Source organism: Pleuronectes platessa, chromosome 21, assembly GCF_947347685.1.
Source record: "Pleuronectes platessa chromosome 21, fPlePla1.1, whole genome shotgun sequence".
Classification (NCBI taxonomy): Eukaryota; Metazoa; Chordata; class Actinopteri; order Pleuronectiformes; family Pleuronectidae; genus Pleuronectes; species Pleuronectes platessa.
This window is the reverse complement of record NC_070646.1, coordinates 19,375,318-19,389,167: the sequence shown is the minus strand read 5'-3', so window position 1 is coordinate 19,389,167 and position 13,850 is coordinate 19,375,318. Positions and strand designations below refer to the sequence as shown.

The 13,850-nt window shown below is 45.6% G+C and overlaps 26 non-coding genes and 2 pseudogenes across 26 annotated transcripts; all 28 read left to right on the top strand.

The window, feature by feature from the left end:
* Window positions 1–94: 94 nt before the first annotated feature.
* LOC128427483 (U2 spliceosomal RNA) lies at window positions 95–286 on the top strand. Its single transcript, XR_008333383.1, has one exon. It is a non-coding gene; the product is annotated as a U2 spliceosomal RNA (small nuclear RNA).
* Window positions 287–792: 506 nt separating this feature from the next.
* On the top strand, window positions 793–905 carry LOC128427914 (U5 spliceosomal RNA). Its single transcript, XR_008333750.1, has one exon. It is a non-coding gene; the product is annotated as a U5 spliceosomal RNA (small nuclear RNA).
* Window positions 906–1,085: 180 nt separating this feature from the next.
* Window positions 1,086–1,277, top strand: LOC128427482 (U2 spliceosomal RNA). Its single transcript, XR_008333382.1, has one exon. It is a non-coding gene; the product is annotated as a U2 spliceosomal RNA (small nuclear RNA).
* A 514-nt stretch (window positions 1,278–1,791) lies between these two features.
* On the top strand, window positions 1,792–1,904 carry LOC128427750 (U5 spliceosomal RNA). The gene has a single exon (XR_008333602.1). It is a non-coding gene; the product is annotated as a U5 spliceosomal RNA (small nuclear RNA).
* Window positions 1,905–2,084: 180 nt separating this feature from the next.
* LOC128427650 (uncharacterized) lies at window positions 2,085–2,256 on the top strand (annotated as a pseudogene).
* Window positions 2,257–2,770: 514 nt separating this feature from the next.
* LOC128427749 (U5 spliceosomal RNA) lies at window positions 2,771–2,883 on the top strand. Its single transcript, XR_008333601.1, has one exon. It is a non-coding gene; the product is annotated as a U5 spliceosomal RNA (small nuclear RNA).
* A 180-nt stretch (window positions 2,884–3,063) lies between these two features.
* LOC128427481 (U2 spliceosomal RNA) lies at window positions 3,064–3,255 on the top strand. Its single transcript, XR_008333381.1, has one exon. It is a non-coding gene; the product is annotated as a U2 spliceosomal RNA (small nuclear RNA).
* A 506-nt stretch (window positions 3,256–3,761) lies between these two features.
* LOC128427747 (U5 spliceosomal RNA) lies at window positions 3,762–3,874 on the top strand. The gene has a single exon (XR_008333599.1). It is a non-coding gene; the product is annotated as a U5 spliceosomal RNA (small nuclear RNA).
* A 180-nt stretch (window positions 3,875–4,054) lies between these two features.
* On the top strand, window positions 4,055–4,246 carry LOC128427480 (U2 spliceosomal RNA). Its single transcript, XR_008333380.1, has one exon. It is a non-coding gene; the product is annotated as a U2 spliceosomal RNA (small nuclear RNA).
* A 514-nt stretch (window positions 4,247–4,760) lies between these two features.
* LOC128427821 (U5 spliceosomal RNA) lies at window positions 4,761–4,877 on the top strand. The gene has a single exon (XR_008333665.1). It is a non-coding gene; the product is annotated as a U5 spliceosomal RNA (small nuclear RNA).
* Window positions 4,878–5,053: 176 nt separating this feature from the next.
* Window positions 5,054–5,225, top strand: LOC128427652 (uncharacterized; annotated as a pseudogene).
* A 514-nt stretch (window positions 5,226–5,739) lies between these two features.
* Window positions 5,740–5,852, top strand: LOC128427746 (U5 spliceosomal RNA). Its single transcript, XR_008333598.1, has one exon. It is a non-coding gene; the product is annotated as a U5 spliceosomal RNA (small nuclear RNA).
* Window positions 5,853–6,032: 180 nt separating this feature from the next.
* Window positions 6,033–6,224, top strand: LOC128427606 (U2 spliceosomal RNA). The gene has a single exon (XR_008333494.1). It is a non-coding gene; the product is annotated as a U2 spliceosomal RNA (small nuclear RNA).
* A 506-nt stretch (window positions 6,225–6,730) lies between these two features.
* LOC128427745 (U5 spliceosomal RNA) lies at window positions 6,731–6,843 on the top strand. The gene has a single exon (XR_008333597.1). It is a non-coding gene; the product is annotated as a U5 spliceosomal RNA (small nuclear RNA).
* A 180-nt stretch (window positions 6,844–7,023) lies between these two features.
* Window positions 7,024–7,215, top strand: LOC128427527 (U2 spliceosomal RNA). The gene has a single exon (XR_008333423.1). It is a non-coding gene; the product is annotated as a U2 spliceosomal RNA (small nuclear RNA).
* A 514-nt stretch (window positions 7,216–7,729) lies between these two features.
* LOC128427819 (U5 spliceosomal RNA) lies at window positions 7,730–7,846 on the top strand. The gene has a single exon (XR_008333664.1). It is a non-coding gene; the product is annotated as a U5 spliceosomal RNA (small nuclear RNA).
* Window positions 7,847–8,022: 176 nt separating this feature from the next.
* On the top strand, window positions 8,023–8,214 carry LOC128427479 (U2 spliceosomal RNA). Its single transcript, XR_008333379.1, has one exon. It is a non-coding gene; the product is annotated as a U2 spliceosomal RNA (small nuclear RNA).
* Window positions 8,215–8,728: 514 nt separating this feature from the next.
* On the top strand, window positions 8,729–8,845 carry LOC128427818 (U5 spliceosomal RNA). Its single transcript, XR_008333663.1, has one exon. It is a non-coding gene; the product is annotated as a U5 spliceosomal RNA (small nuclear RNA).
* A 176-nt stretch (window positions 8,846–9,021) lies between these two features.
* On the top strand, window positions 9,022–9,213 carry LOC128427477 (U2 spliceosomal RNA). The gene has a single exon (XR_008333377.1). It is a non-coding gene; the product is annotated as a U2 spliceosomal RNA (small nuclear RNA).
* Window positions 9,214–9,719: 506 nt separating this feature from the next.
* Window positions 9,720–9,832, top strand: LOC128427693 (U5 spliceosomal RNA). Its single transcript, XR_008333551.1, has one exon. It is a non-coding gene; the product is annotated as a U5 spliceosomal RNA (small nuclear RNA).
* A 180-nt stretch (window positions 9,833–10,012) lies between these two features.
* LOC128427475 (U2 spliceosomal RNA) lies at window positions 10,013–10,204 on the top strand. Its single transcript, XR_008333376.1, has one exon. It is a non-coding gene; the product is annotated as a U2 spliceosomal RNA (small nuclear RNA).
* A 506-nt stretch (window positions 10,205–10,710) lies between these two features.
* LOC128427817 (U5 spliceosomal RNA) lies at window positions 10,711–10,827 on the top strand. Its single transcript, XR_008333662.1, has one exon. It is a non-coding gene; the product is annotated as a U5 spliceosomal RNA (small nuclear RNA).
* A 176-nt stretch (window positions 10,828–11,003) lies between these two features.
* Window positions 11,004–11,195, top strand: LOC128427460 (U2 spliceosomal RNA). Its single transcript, XR_008333362.1, has one exon. It is a non-coding gene; the product is annotated as a U2 spliceosomal RNA (small nuclear RNA).
* Window positions 11,196–11,701: 506 nt separating this feature from the next.
* On the top strand, window positions 11,702–11,818 carry LOC128427816 (U5 spliceosomal RNA). Its single transcript, XR_008333661.1, has one exon. It is a non-coding gene; the product is annotated as a U5 spliceosomal RNA (small nuclear RNA).
* A 176-nt stretch (window positions 11,819–11,994) lies between these two features.
* On the top strand, window positions 11,995–12,186 carry LOC128427761 (U2 spliceosomal RNA). The gene has a single exon (XR_008333611.1). It is a non-coding gene; the product is annotated as a U2 spliceosomal RNA (small nuclear RNA).
* A 506-nt stretch (window positions 12,187–12,692) lies between these two features.
* Window positions 12,693–12,805, top strand: LOC128427692 (U5 spliceosomal RNA). Its single transcript, XR_008333550.1, has one exon. It is a non-coding gene; the product is annotated as a U5 spliceosomal RNA (small nuclear RNA).
* A 180-nt stretch (window positions 12,806–12,985) lies between these two features.
* On the top strand, window positions 12,986–13,177 carry LOC128427748 (U2 spliceosomal RNA). Its single transcript, XR_008333600.1, has one exon. It is a non-coding gene; the product is annotated as a U2 spliceosomal RNA (small nuclear RNA).
* A 506-nt stretch (window positions 13,178–13,683) lies between these two features.
* Window positions 13,684–13,800, top strand: LOC128427815 (U5 spliceosomal RNA). The gene has a single exon (XR_008333660.1). It is a non-coding gene; the product is annotated as a U5 spliceosomal RNA (small nuclear RNA).
* Window positions 13,801–13,850: the final 50 nt, after the last annotated feature.

Below are 13,850 nucleotides of genomic sequence, written 5' to 3'. Positions count from 1 at the left end.
CAGCAGCCATTGTTATGCACACCTACAAACGGGGTACCACAGCAAGGGAGATTTGCGCCAAGAGCTTGGCGTGGACATCCAACACTTGTGGATTATCGCTTCTCGGCCTTTTGGCTAAGATCAAGTGTAGTATCTGTTCTTATCAGTTTAATATCTGATATGTCCTTTATATGAGGGCTACATATTAAGCAGATTTTTGGCAAGAGGAGCAGAAATTTGGAGCTTGCTCCCTTCTCTCCACGCATCGACCTAGCATTGCAGTGCCGCTGGGAACGGTGCACTCTGTTCTTACCTTGTAGAAAAGCAAACAATTGTGGAGTTTTAAAGGTGAATTCTACACTGGGTCAACGAAACTGAGGGAATGGCCTGGCAGAGTTTGACAAGTGTGCAAAACCGCTCTGATGACTCACTGCCTTGTGAAGTGATCATGCATGACTCTGCACGGGGTCACAATGAGCTTCAACTGGATTCCAAATTGAATCAGAAGCGTTTGTCAAAAACTGAAACTGGTTTTCACTCAAGATCCTCTGGGAGACTTGGTGAGAAAGCAGAGTCAGCTTTTTGGACCCAATGTAAGTGGTTCAGGGATGTATCGCTTAAAAAGGCTTAAAAGCCAATCACTAGTCAGGGCAGGAGCAAATAAAGACTTGTATAATTTTGGTTGGCAGATGGCGGCGTGGTGGGAATGTTGTATACTAGAATCTGACATGCGGAAAGCAAAGAGAGGCCCACCGCGTAGGTGGTGACTGTGACCGAGAGGCTCCACCGCTGCTCTCGAACAGAGGGCCATGCTGACTCTGGTTTCTCTTCATAACGCACAAGTCTTTCGCCTTTTACTAAAGACTACCGTGGAGAGGAACAAACATGAGTTGAATCTATTTTTGGCAGGCTTTGCTTTATGGCTGAGCCTTATGAAATTGTGAAAAGTCAAAGAATTGTCTAGGTCAGAAATCAAGTGTCCACAAAGGAGAGCTTAGGCGGAGGTGATGAGCAGCAGCCATTGTTATGCACACCTACAAACGGGGTACCACAGCAAGGGAGATTTGCGCCAAGAGCTTGGCGTGGACATCCAACACTTGTGGATTATCGCTTCTCGGCCTTTTGGCTAAGATCAAGTGTAGTATCTGTTCTTATCAGTTTAATATCTGATATGTCCTTTATATGAGGGCTACATATTAAGCAGATTTTTGGCAAGAGGAGCAGAAATTTGGAGCTTGCTCCCTTCTCTCCACGCATCGACCTAGCATTGCAGTGCCGCTGGGAACGGTGCACTCTGTTCTTACCTTGTAGAAAAGCAAACACTCAAACAATTGTGGAGTTTTAAAGGTGAATTTTACACTGGGTCAATGAAACTGAGGGAATGGCCTGGCAGAGTTTGACAAGTGTTCAAAACCGCTCTTATGACTCACTGCCTTGTGAAGTGATCATGCATGACTCTGCACGGGGTCACAATGAGCTTCAACTGGATTCCAAATTGAATCAGAAGCGATTGTCAAAAACTGAAACTGGTTTTCACTCAAGATCCTCTGGGAGACTTGGTGAGAAAGCAGAGTCAGCTTTTTGGACCCAATGTAATTGGTTCAGGGATGTATCGCTTAAAAAGGCTTAAAAGCCAATCACTAGTCAGGGCAGGAGCAAATAAAGACTTGTATAATTTTGGTTGGCAGATGGCGGCGTGGTGGGAACGTTGTATACTAGAATCTGACATGCGGAAAGCAAAGAGAGGCCCACCGCGTAGGTGGTGACTGTGACCGAGAGGCTCCACCGCTGCTCTCGAACAGAGGGCCATGCTGACTCTGGTTTCTCTTCATAACGCACAAGTCTTTCGCCTTTTACTAAAGACTTCCGTGGAGAGGAACAAACATGAGTTGAATCTATTTTTGGCAGGCTTTGCTTTATGGCTGAGCCTTATGAAATTGTGAAAAGTCAAAGAATTGTCTAGGTCAGAAATCAAGTGTCCACAAAGGAGAGCTTAGGCGGAGGTGATGAGCAGCAGCCATTGTTATGCACACCTACAAACGGGGTACCACAGCAAGGGAGATTTGCGCCAAGAGCTTGGCGTGGACATCCAACACTTGTGGATTATCGCTTCTCGGCCTTTTGGCTAAGATCAAGTGTAGTATCTGTTCTTTTCAGTTTAATATCTGATATGTCCTCTATATGAGGACTACATATTAAGCAGATTTTTGGAGCTTGCTCCCTTCTCTCCACGCATCGACCTAGCATTGCAGTGCCGCTGGGAATGGTGCACTCTGTTCTTACCTTGTAGAAAAGCAAACACTCAAACAATTGTGGAGTTTTAAAGGTGAATTCTACACTGGGTCAATGAAACTGAGGGAATGGCCTGGCAGAGTTTGACAAGTGTGCAAAACCGCTCTGATGACTCACTGCCTTGTGAAGTGATCATGCATGACTCTGCACGGGGTCACAATGAGCTTCAACTGGATTCCAAATTGAATCAGAATTGTTTGTCAAAAACTGAAACTGGTTTTCACTCAAGATCCTCTGGGAGACTTGGTGAGAAAGCAGAGTCAGCTTTTTGGACCCAATGTAATTGGTTCAGGGATGTATCGCTTAAAAAGGCTTAAAAGCCAATCACTAGTCAGGGCAGGAGCAAATAAAGACTTGTATAATTTTGGTTGGCAGATGGCGGCGTGGTGGGAACGTTGTATACTAGAATCTGACATGCGGAAAGCAAAGAGAGGCCCACCGCGTAGGTGGTGACTGTGACCGAGAGGCTCCACCGCTGCTCTCGAACAGAGGGCCATGCTGACTCTGGTTTCTCTTCATAACGCACAAGTCTTTCGCCTTTTACTAAAGACTTCCGTGGAGAGGAACAAACATGAGTTGAATCTATTTTTGGCAGGCTTTGCTTTATGGCTGAGCCTTATGAAATTGTGAAAAGTCAAAGAATTGTCTAGGTCAGAAATCAAGTGTCCACAAAGGAGAGCTTAGGCGGAGGTGATGAGCAGCAGCCATTGTTATGCACACCTACAAACGGGGTACCACAGCAAGGGAGATTTGCGCCAAGAGCTTGGCGTGGACATCCAACACTTGTGGATTATCGCTTCTCGGCCTTTTGGCTAAGATCAAGTGTAGTATCTGTTCTTATCAGTTTAATATCTGATATGTCCTTTATATGAGGGCTACATATTAAGCAGATTTTTGGCAAGAGGAGCAGAAATTTGGAGCTTGCTCCCTTCTCTCCACGCATCGACCTAGCATTGCAGTGCCGCTGGGAACGGTGCACTCTGTTCTTACCTTGTAGAAAAGCAAACAATTGTGGAGTTTTAAAGGTGAATTCTACACTGGGTCAACGAAACTGAGGGAATGGCCTGGCAGAGTTTGACAAGTGTGCAAAACCGCTCTGATGACTCACTGCCTTGTGAAGTGATCATGCATGACTCTGCACGGGGTCACAATGAGCTTCAACTGGATTCCAAATTGAATCAGAAGCGTTTGTCAAAAACTGAAACTGGTTTTCACTCAAGATCCTCTGGGAGACTTGGTGAGAAAGCAGAGTCAGCTTTTTGGACCCAATGTAATTGGTTCAGGGATGTATCGCTTAAAAAGGCTTAAAAGCCAATCACTAGTCAGGGCAGGAGCAAATAAAGACTTGTATAATTTTGGTTGGCAGATGGCGGCGTGGTGGGAATGTTGTATACTAGAATCTGACATGCGGAAAGCAAAGAGAGGCCCACCGCGTAGGTGGTGACTGTGACCGAGAGGCTCCACCGCTGCTCTCGAACAGAGGGCCATGCTGACTCTGGTTTCTCTTCATAACGCACAAGTCTTTCGCCTTTTACTAAAGACTTCCGTGGAGAGGAACAAACATGAGTTGAATCTATTTTTGGCAGGCTTTGCTTTATGGCTGAGCCTTATGAAATTGTGAAAAGTCAAAGAATTGTCTAGGTCAGAAATCAAGTGTCCACAAAGGAGAGCTTAGGCGGAGGTGATGAGCAGCAGCCATTGTTATGCACACCTACAAACGGGGTACCACAGCAAGGGAGATTTGCGCCAAGAGCTTGGCGTGGACATCCAACACTTGTGGATTATCGCTTCTCGGCCTTTTGGCTAAGATCAAGTGTAGTATCTGTTCTTATCAGTTTAATATCTGATATGTCCTTTATATGAGGGCTACATATTAAGCAGATTTTTGGCAAGAGGAGCAGAAATTTGGAGCTTGCTCCCTTCTCTCCACGCATCGACCTAGCATTGCAGTGCCGCTGGGAACGGTGCACTCTGTTCTTACCTTGTAGAAAAGCAAACACTCAAACAATTGTGGAGTTTTAAAGGTGAATTTTACACTGGGTCAATGAAACTGAGGGAATGGCCTGGCAGAGTTTGACAAGTGTTCAAAACCGCTCTCATGACTCACTGCCTTGTGAAGTGATCATGCATGACTCTGCACGGGGTCACAATGAGCTTCAACTGGATTCCAAATTGAATCAGAAGCGATTGTCAAAAACTGAAACTGGTTTTCACTCAAGATCCTCTGGGAGACTTGGTGAGAAAGCAGAGTCAGCTTTTTGGACCCAATGTAAGTGGTTCAGGGATGTATCGCTTAAAAAGGCTTAAAAGCCAATCACTAGTCAGGGCAGGAGCAAATAAAGACTTGTATAATTTTGGTTGGCAGATGGGGGCGTGGTGGGAATGTTGTATACTAGAATCTGACATGCGGAAAGCAAAGAGAGGCCCACCGCGTAGGTGGTGACTGTGACGGAGAGGCTCCTCCGCTGCTCTCGAACAGAGGGCCATGCTGACTCTGGTTTCTCTTCATAACGCACAAGTCTTTCGCCTTTTACTAAAGACTTCCGTGGAGAGGAACAAACATGAGTTGAATCTAATTTTGGCAGGCTTTGCTTTATGGCTGAGCCTTATGAAATTGTGAAAAGTCAAAGAATTGTCTAGGTCAGAAATCAAGTGTCCACAAAGGAGAGCTTAGGCGGAGGTGATGAGCAGCAGCCATTGTTATGCACACCTACAAACGGGGTACCACAGCAAGGGAGATTTGCGCCAAGAGCTTGGCGTGGACATCCAACACTTGTGGATTATCGCTTCTCGGCCTTTTGGCTAAGATCAAGTGTAGTATCTGTTCTTTTCAGTTTAATATCTGATATGTCCTCTATATGAGGACTACGTATTAAGCAGATTTTTGGAGCTTGCTCCCTTCTCTCCACGCATCGACCTAGCATTGCAGTGCCGCTGGGAACGGTGCACTCTGTTCTTACCTTGTAGAAAAGCAAACACTCAAACAATTGTGGAGTTTTAAAGGTGAATTCTACACTGGGTCAATGAAACTGAGGGAATGGCCTGGCAGAGTTTGACAAGTGTGCAAAACCGCTCTGATGACTCACTGCCTTGTGAAGTGATCATGCATGACTCTGCACGGGGTCACAATGAGCTTCAACTGGATTCCAAATTGAATCAGAAGCGTTTGTCAAAAACTGAAACTGGTTTTCACTCAAGATCCTCTGGGAGACTTGGTGAGAAAGCAGAGTCAGCTTTTTGGACCCAATGTAATTGGTTCAGGGATGTATCGCTTAAAAAGGCTTAAAAGCCAATCACTAGTCAGGGCAGGAGCAAATAAAGACTTGTATAATTTTGGTTGGCAGATGGCGGCGTGGTGGGAACGTTGTATACTAGAATCTGACATGCGGAAAGCAAAGAGAGGCCCACCGCGTAGGTGGTGACTGTGACCGAGAGGCTCCACCGCTGCTCTCGAACAGAGGGCCATGCTGACTCTGGTTTCTCTTCATAACGCACAAGTCTTTCGCCTTTTACTAAAGACTTCCGTGGAGAGGAACAAACATGAGTTGAATCTATTTTTGGCAGGCTTTGCTTTATGGCTGAGCCTTATGAAATTGTGAAAAGTCAAAGAATTGTCTAGGTCAGAAATCAAGTGTCCACAAAGGAGAGCTTAGGCGGAGGTGATGAGCAGCAGCCATTGTTATGCACACCTACAAACGGGGTACCACAGCAAGGGAGATTTGCGCCAAGAGCTTGGCGTGGACATCCAACACTTGTGGATTATCGCTTCTCGGCCTTTTGGCTAAGATCAAGTGTAGTATCTGTTCTTATCAGTTTAATATCTGATATGTCCTTTATATGAGTGCTACATATTAAGCAGATTTTTGGCAAGAGGAGCAGAAATTTGGAGCTTGCTCCCTTCTCTCCACGCATCGACCTAGCATTGCAGTGCCGCTGGGAACGGTGCACTCTGTTCTTACCTTGTAGAAAAGCAAACAATTGTGGAGTTTTAAAGGTGAATTCTACACTGGGTCAACGAAACTGAGGGAATGGCCTGGCAGAGTTTGACAAGTGTGCAAAACCGCTCTGATGACTCACTGCCTTGTGAAGTGATCATGCATGACTCTGCACGGGGTCACAATGAGCTTCAACTGGATTCCAAATTGAATCAGAAGCGTTTGTCAAAAACTGAAACTGGTTTTCACTCAAGATCCTCTGGGAGACTTGGTGAGAAAGCAGAGTCAGCTTTTTGGACCCAATGTAATTGGTTCAGGGATGTATCGCTTAAAAAGGCTTAAAAGCCAATCACTAGTCAGGGCAGGAGCAAATAAAGACTTGTATAATTTTGGTTGGCAGATGGCGGCGTGGTGGGAATGTTGTATACTAGAATCTGACATGCGGAAAGCAAAGAGAGGCCCACCGCGTAGGTGGTGACTGTGACCGAGAGGCTCCACCGCTGCTCTCGAACAGAGGGCCATGCTGACTCTGGTTTCTCTTCATAACGCACAAGTCTTTCGCCTTTTACTAAAGACTTCCGTGGAGAGGAACAAACATGAGTTGAATCTATTTTTGGCAGGCTTTGCTTTATGGCTGAGCCTTATGAAATTGTGAAAAGTCAAAGAATTGTCTAGGTCAGAAATCAAGTGTCCACAAAGGAGAGCTTAGGCGGAGGTGATGAGCAGCAGCCATTGTTATGCACACCTACAAACGGGGTACCACAGCAAGGGAGATTTGCGCCAAGAGCTTGGCGTGGACATCCAACACTTGTGGATTATCGCTTCTCGGCCTTTTGGCTAAGATCAAGTGTAGTATCTGTTCTTATCAGTTTAATATCTGATATGTCCTTTATATGAGGGCTACATATTAAGCAGATTTTTGGCAAGAGGAGCAGAAATTTGGAGCTTGCTCCCTTCTCTCCACGCATCGACCTAGCATTGCAGTGCCGCTGGGAACGGTGCAATCTGTTCTTACCTTGTAGAAAAGCAAACACTCAAACAATTGTGGAGTTTTAAAGGTGAATTTTACACTGGGTCAATGAAACTGAGGGAATGGCCTGGCAGAGTTTGACAAGTGTTCAAAACCGCTCTCATGACTCACTGCCTTGTGAAGTGATCATGCATGACTCTGCACGGGGTCACAATGAGCTTCAACTGGATTCCAAATTGAATCAGAAGCGATTGTCAAAAACTGAAACTGGTTTTCACTCAAGATCCTCTGGGAGACTTGGTGAGAAAGCAGAGTCAGCTTTTTGGACCCAATGTAAGTGGTTCAGGGATGTATCGCTTAAAAAGGCTTAAAAGCCAATCACTAGTCAGGGCAGGAGCAAATAAAGACTTGTATAATTTTGGTTGGCAGATGGGGGCGTGGTGGGAATGTTGTATACTAGAATCTGACATGCGGAAAGCAAAGAGAGGCCCACCGCGTAGGTGGTGACTGTGACGGAGAGGCTCCTCCGCTGCTCACGAACAGAGGGCCATGCTGACTCTGGTTTCTCTTCATAACGCACAAGTCTTTCGCCTTTTACTAAAGACTTCCGTGGAGAGGAACAAACATGAGTTGAATCTAATTTTGGCAGGCTTTGCTTTATGGCTGAGCCTTATGAAATTGTGAAAAGTCAAAGAATTGTCTAGGTCAGAAATCAAGTGTCCACAAAGGAGAGCTTAGGCGGAGGTGATGAGCAGCAGCCATTGTTATGCACACCTACAAACGGGGTACCACAGCAAGGGAGATTTGCGCCAAGAGCTTGGCGTGGACATCCAACACTTGTGGATTATCGCTTCTCGGCCTTTTGGCTAAGATCAAGTGTAGTATCTGTTCTTATCAGTTTAATATCTGATATGTCCTTTATATGAGGGCTACATATTAAGCAGATTTTTGGCAAGAGGAGCAGAAATTTGGAGCTTGCTCCCTTCTCTCCACGCATCGACCTAGCATTGCAGTGCCGCTGGGAACGGTGCACTCTGTTCTTACCTTGTAGAAAAGCAAACACTCAAACAATTGTGGAGTTTTAAAGGTGAATTTTACACTGGGTCAATGAAACTGAGGGAATGGCCTGGCAGAGTTTGACAAGTGTTCAAAACCGCTCTCATGACTCACTGCCTTGTGAAGTGATCATGCATGACTCTGCACGGGGTCACAATGAGCTTCAACTGGATTCCAAATTGAATCAGAAGCGATTGTCAAAAACTGAAACTGGTTTTCACTCAAGATCCTCTGGGAGACTTGGTGAGAAAGCAGAGTCAGCTTTTTGGACCCAATGTAAGTGGTTCAGGGATGTATCGCTTAAAAAGGCTTAAAAGCCAATCACTAGTCAGGGCAGGAGCAAATAAAGACTTGTATAATTTTGGTTGGCAGATGGGGGCGTGGTGGGAATGTTGTATACTAGAATCTGACATGCGGAAAGCAAAGAGAGGCCCACCGCGTAGGTGGTGACTGTGACGGAGAGGCTCCTCCGCTGCTCACGAACAGAGGGCCATGCTGACTCTGGTTTCTCTTCATAACGCACAAGTCTTTCGCCTTTTACTAAAGACTTCCGTGGAGAGGAACAAACATGAGTTGAATCTAATTTTGGCAGGCTTTGCTTTATGGCTGAGCCTTATGAAATTGTGAAAAGTCAAAGAATTGTCTAGGTCAGAAATCAAGTGTCCACAAAGGAGAGCTTAGGCGGAGGTGATGAGCAGCAGCCATTGTTATGCACACCTACAAACGGGGTACCACAGCAAGGGAGATTTGCGCCAAGAGCTTGGCGTGGACATCCAACACTTGTGGATTATCGCTTCTCGGCCTTTTGGCTAAGATCAAGTGTAGTATCTGTTCTTATCAGTTTAATATCTGATATGTCCTTTATATGAGGGCTACATATTAAGCAGATTTTTGGCAAGAGGAGCAGAAATTTGGAGCTTGCTCCCTTCTCTCCACGCATCGACCTAGCATTGCAGTGCCGCTGGGAACGGTGCACTCTGTTCTTACCTTGTAGAAAAGCAAACAATTGTGGAGTTTTAAAGGTGAATTTTACACTGGGTCAATGGAACTGAGGGATTGGCCTGGCAGAGTTTGACAAGTGTGCAAAACCGCTCTGATGACTCACTGCCTTGTGAAGTGATCATTCATGACTCTTCACAGGTTCACAATGAGCTTCAACTGGATTCCAAATTGAATCAGAAGCGTTTGTCAAAAACTGAAACTGGTTTTCACTCAAGATCCTCTGGGAGACTTGGTGACAAAGCAGAGTCAGCTTTTTGGACCCAATGTAAGTGGTTCAGGGATGTATCGCTTAAAAAGGCTTAAAAGCCAATCACTAGTCAGGGCAGGAGCACATAAAGACTTGTATAATTTTGGTTGGCAGATGGGGGCGTGGTGGGAATGTTGTATACTAGAATCTGACATGCGGAAAGCAAAGAGAGGCCCACCGCGTAGGTGGTGACTGTGACGGAGAGGCTCCACCGCTGCTCTCGAACAGAGGGCCATGCTGACTCTGGTTTCTCTTCATAACGCACAAGTCTTTCGCCTTTTACTAAAGACTTCCGTGGAGAGGAACAAACTAGAGTTGAATCTATTTTTGGCAGGCTTTGCTTTATGGCTGAGCCTTATGAAATTGTGAAAAGTCAAAGAATTGTCTAGGTCAGAAATCAAGTGTCCACAAAGGAGAGCTTAGGCGGAGGTGATGAGCAGCAGCCATTGTTATGCACACCTACAAACGGGGTACCACAGCAAGGGAGATTTGCGCCAAGAGCTTGGCGTGGACATCCAACACTTGTGGATTATCGCTTCTCGGCCTTTTGGCTAAGATCAAGTGTAGTATCTGTTCTTATCAGTTTAATATCTGATATGTCCTTTATATGAGGGCTACATATTAAGCAGATTTTTGGCAAGAGGAGCAGAAATTTGGAGCTTGCTCCCTTCTCTCCACGCATCGACCTAGCATTGCAGTGCCGCTGGGAACGGTGCACTCTGTTCTTACCTTGTAGAAAAGCAAACAATTGTGGAGTTTTAAAGGTGAATTCTACACTGGGTCAATGGAACTGAGGGATTGGCCTGGCAGAGTTTGACAAGTGTGCAAAACCGCTCTGATGACTCACTGCCTTGTGAAGTGATCATTCATGACTCTGCACAGGTTCACAATGAGCTTCAACTGGATTCCAAATTGAATCAGAAGCGTTTGTCAAAAACTGAAACTGGTTTTCACTCAAGATCCTCTGGGAGACTTGGTGAGAAAGCAGAGTCAGCTTTTTGGACCCAATGTAAGTGGTTCAGGGATGTATCGCTTAAAAAGGCTTAAAAGCCAATCACTAGTCAGGGCAGGAGCAAATAAAGACTTGTATAATTTTGGTTGGCAGATGGGGGCGTGGTGGGAATGTTGTATACTAGAATCTGACATGCGGAAAGCAAAGAGAGGCCCACCGCGTAGGTGGTGACTGTGACGGAGAGGCTCCTCCGCTGCTCTCGAACAGAGGGCCATGCTGACTCTGGTTTCTCTTCATAACGCACAAGTCTTTCGCCTTTTACTAAAGACTTCCGTGGAGAGGAACAAACATGAGTTGAATCTAATTTTGGCAGGCTTTGCTTTATGGCTGAGCCTTATGAAATTGTGAAAAGTCAAAGAATTGTCTAGGTCAGAAATCAAGTGTCCACAAAAGAGAGCTTAGGCGGAGGTGATGAGCAGCAGCCATTGTTATGCACACCTACAAACGGGGTACCACAGCAAGGGAGATTTGCGCCAAGAGCTTGGCGTGGACATCCAACACTTGTGGATTATCGCTTCTCGGCCTTTTGGCTAAGATCAAGTGTAGTATCTGTTCTTTTCAGTTTAATATCTGATATGTCCTCTATATGAGGACTACATATTAAGCAGATTTTTGGCAAGAGGAGCAGAAATTTGGAGCTTGCTCCCTTCTCTCCACGCATCGACCTAGCATTGCAGTGCCGCTGGGAACGGTGCACTCTGTTCTTACCTTGTAGAAAAGCAAACAATTGTGGAGTTTTAAAGGTGAATTCTACACTGGGTCAATGAAACTGAGGGAATGGCCTGGCAGAGTTTGACAAGTGTGCAAAACCGCTCTGATGACTCACTGCCTTGTGAAGTGATCATGCATGACTCTGCACGGGGTCACAATGAGCTTCAACTGGATTCCAAATTGAATCAGAAGCGTTTGTCAAAAACTGAAACTGGTTTTCACTCAAGATCCTCTGGGAGACTTGGTGAGAAAGCAGAGTCAGCTTTTTGGACCCAATGTAATTGGTTCAGGGATGTATCGCTTAAAAAGGCTTAAAAGCCAATCACTAGTCAGGGCAGGAGCAAATAAAGACTTGTATAATTTTGGTTGGCAGATGGCGGCGTGGTGGGAATGTTGTATACTAGAATCTGACATGCGGAAAGCAAAGAGAGGCCCACCGCGTAGGTGGTGACTGTGACGGAGAGGCTCCTCCGCTGCTCACGAACAGAGGGCCATGCTGACTCTGGTTTCTCTTCATAACGCACAAGTCTTTCGCCTTTTACTAAAGACTTCCGTGGAGAGGAACAAACATGAGTTGAATCTAATTTTGGCAGGCTTTGCTTTATGGCTGAGCCTTATGAAATTGTGAAAAGTCAAAGAATTGTCTAGGTCAGAAATCAAGTGTCCACAAAGGAGAGCTTAGGCGGAGGTGATGAGCAGCAGCCATTGTTATGCACACCTACAAACGGGGTACCACAGCAAGGGAGATTTGCGCCAAGAGCTTGGCGTGGACATCCAACACTTGTGGATTATCGCTTCTCGGCCTTTTGGCTAAGATCAAGTGTAGTATCTGTTCTTATCAGTTTAATATCTGATATGTCCTCTATATGAGGACTACGTATTAAGCAGATTTTTGGCAAGAGGAGCAGAAATTTGGAGCTTGCTCCCTTCTCTCCACGCATCGACCTAGCATTGCAGTGCCGCTGGGAACGGTGCACTCTGTTCTTACCTTGTAGAAAAGCAAACAATTGTGGAGTTTTAAAGGTGAATTCTACACTGGGTCAATGAAACTGAGGGAATGGCCTGGCAGAGTTTGACAAGTGTGCAAAACCGCTCTGATGACTCACTGCCTTGTGAAGTGATCATGCATGACTCTGCACGGGGTCACAATGAGCTTCAACTGGATTCCAAATTGAATCAGAAGCGTTTGTCAAAAACTGAAACTGGTTTTCACTAAAGATCCTCTGGGAGACTTGGTGAGAAAGCAGAGTCAGCTTTTTGGACCCAATGTAAGTGGTTCAGGGATGTATCGCTTAAAAAGGCTTAAAAGCCAATCACTAGTCAGGGCAGGAGCAAATAAAGACTTGTATAATTTTGGTTGGCAGATGGGGGCGTGTTGGGAATGTTGTATACTAGAATCTGACATGCGGAAAGCAAAGAGAGGCCCACCGCGTAGGTGGTGACTGTGACCGAGAGGCTCCACCGCTGCTCTCGAACAGAGGGCCATGCTGACTCTGGTTTCTCTTCATAACGCACAAGTCTTTCGCCTTTTACTAAAGACTTCCGTGGAGAGGAACAAACTAGAGTTGAATCTATTTTTGGCAGGCTTTGCTTTATGGCTGAGCCTTATGAAATTGTGAAAAGTCAAAGAATTGTCTAGGTCAGAAATCAAGTGTCCACAAAGGAGAGCTTAGGCGGAGGTGATGAGCAGCAGCCATTGTTATGCACACCTACAAACGGGGTACCACAGCAAGGGAGATTTGCGCCAAGAGCTTGGCGTGGACATCCAACACTTGTGGATTATCGCTTCTCGGCCTTTTGGCTAAGATCAAGTGTAGTATCTGTTCTTATCAGTTTAATATCTGATATGTCCTCTATATGAGGACTACGTATTAAGCAGATTTTTGGCAAGAGGAGCAGAAATTTGGAGCTTGCTCCCTTCTCTCCACGCATCGACCTAGCATTGCAGTGCCGCTGGGAACGGTGCACTCTGTTCTTACCTTGTAGAAAAGCAAACAATTGTGGAGTTTTAAAGGTGAATTCTACACTGGGTCAATGAAACTGAAGGAATGGCCTGGCAGAGTTTGACAAGTGTGCAAAACCGCTCTGATGACTCACTGCCTTGTGAAGTGATCATGCATGACTCTGCACGGGGTCACAATGAGCTTCAACTGGATTCCAAATTGAATCAGAAGCGTTTGTCAAAAACTGAAACTGGTTTTCACTCAAGATCCTCTGGGAGACTTGGTGAGAAAGCAGAGTCAGCTTTTTGGACCCAATGTAATTGGTTCAGGGATGTATCGCTTAAAAAGGCTTAAAAGCCAATCACTAGTCAGGGCAGGAGCAAATAAAGACTTGTATAATTTTGGTTGGCAGATGGCGGCGTGGTGGGAATGTTGTATACTAGAATCTGACATGCGGAAAGCAAAGAGAGGCCCACCGCGTAGGTGGTGACTGTGACCGAGAGGCTCCACCGCTGCTCTCGAACAGAGGGCCATGCTGACTCTGGTTTCTCTTCATAACGCACAAGTCTTTCGCCTTTTACTAAAGACTTCCGTGGAGAGGAACAAACATGAGTTGAATCTAATTTTGGCAGGCTTTGCTTTATGGCTGAGCCTTATGAAATTGTGAAAAGTCAAAGAATTGTCTAGGTCAGAAATCAAGTGT